Here is a 1,919-nt window from a genome sequence, read left to right on the forward strand (position 1 = left end):
CTTATCCATTCGTCCGTTGAAGGGCATCTTGGTTCTTTCCACAGTTTGGCGACCGTGGCCATTGCTGCTATAAACATTGGGGTACAGATGGCCCTTCTTTTCGCTCCATCTGTATCTTTGGGGTAAATATCCGGTAGTGCAATTGCAGGGTCATAGGGAAGTTCTATTTTTAATTTCTTGAGGAATCTCCACACTGTTCTCCAAAGAGGCTGCACCAACTTGCATTCCCACCGACAGTGTAGAAGGGTCCCTAAAGGCTCACTCTTACTGCCCCGCTGGACTGAAGGGTGGGGGAGCGCACGTACACGCGACAGGAAGTAATAATCAGGTTTAGTGGCCACAGTGTGTGTGTGAGGAGGCGGAGAGCCTAGCACTTATGTCCCCTTCCCACCAGCAGCAAGGGAGTCTGGCTTTCCCCTGGGCAAGACAAAGTTCTCGTTCTGCGGGTTCTGGAAGGTTCTACACATGTGTACCATGTCCAAGTTGTTGAGGCAGGTGTTCAATCTCAAAATGAGCCCTGGGTCCTATGGAACCCAATTCATTATGCCACTCACCCAGAGCCTCTGCTGGGCGACCAGCAGGTGGCGGTGTAATGGGCGCCCTTTGGGGCCCTCTGGGGGTGGCTGCGGCCAGGGTGCCCGAGAGGGCCAAGAGCTGCCGCGGCGGCCCCACAGAAGCTTCCAGAACGTCCCGGCATTGACCCTCAGCAAGGCTGTGTCCTTGAGTAAATTTCTCTCCACTTCCTCATTGGTAAAGAGTAAATATGTGATTTCCCACAGCAGTTTGAGTAAAAGGGAAGAGAGGTCTCCAGTCCACGCTACAGCCCGTCCTAGCCCCCAGTTTTAACACTGGTTAGCGCTTTCTTGGGTGCTCCATTGACAACGGCAGTCCCCAGCCAAGAACATTGCTTAAAAATCCCAAGGAAGACCTGCCCCCCGGGAGACCCCCAGCCAGTCCTGCAGGACTCAGGGAAAGAACTGGGCTCTGGGGGCCTTGGGGCTCCTGGCAAGCAAGTCATTAGAAGTAATTGCTCAGACTTAGTTTGTGTGTTTCAGCGTCGTAGGTTCTCTTTTTTATTAACATAGAATGTATCATTTGCTTCAGGGGTGCAGGTCTGTGAATCATCAGGCTTACACAGTTCACAGCGCTCACCATAGCACAGACCGTCCCCAGGGCCCATCACCAGCCCCCCTGTCCCTCCTACCCCCTCCCCTCCAGCAGCCCTGTTTGTTTCCTGAGATTAAGAGTCTCTTATGGTTTGTCTCCCGCCCTGGTTTCGTTTTTTGTTTCATTTTCCCCTCTTTCCCTTATGATCCTCTGTCTTGTTTCTCAAATTCCTCATATCAGGGAGATCATGTGATAATTGTCTTTCTCTGATTGACTTACTTCGCTCAGCATGATACGCTCTAGTTCCAGCCACATCATCGCAAATGGGAAGATTTCGTTTCTTTTGACGGCTGCATAGTATTCCAGTGTGTGCATACACCACATCTTCTTTATCCACTGATCGGTGGATGGACATCCAGGCTCTCTCCACAGTCTGGCTGTTGTGGACGTTGCTGCTATAAACATTCGGGTGCACGTGCCCCTTCGGATCACGACATTTGTGTCTTTAGGGTACAGCGTTGTGTTTTTAAACCCAGCAGATCACTGTGGGACCTTTGCACGAGGTTGAGACCCAGGAACGAGGTAATCTCTCCCCAACGCCCTGCGCCTGCTGCGGCTGGGAGCACGAAGCAGAGCAGCACAGCGCACCTGGGCAGGCCCGTCACCCGACCACGCTCTTCCATGGGGGCTGCATGCCCTGGGTGGCACGTGGGAAGAACGGCCCATTGGGGTCACCAACACCACCCCCAGGCTGGCAACAACCCCCAACTCCGCCGCAGACAGGGGGCTCCCCTGGGAAACGCATCCCTCCC

This window comes from Mustela nigripes, chromosome 2, assembly GCF_022355385.1.
Source record: "Mustela nigripes isolate SB6536 chromosome 2, MUSNIG.SB6536, whole genome shotgun sequence".
NCBI lineage: Eukaryota > Metazoa > Chordata > Mammalia > Carnivora > Mustelidae > Mustela > Mustela nigripes.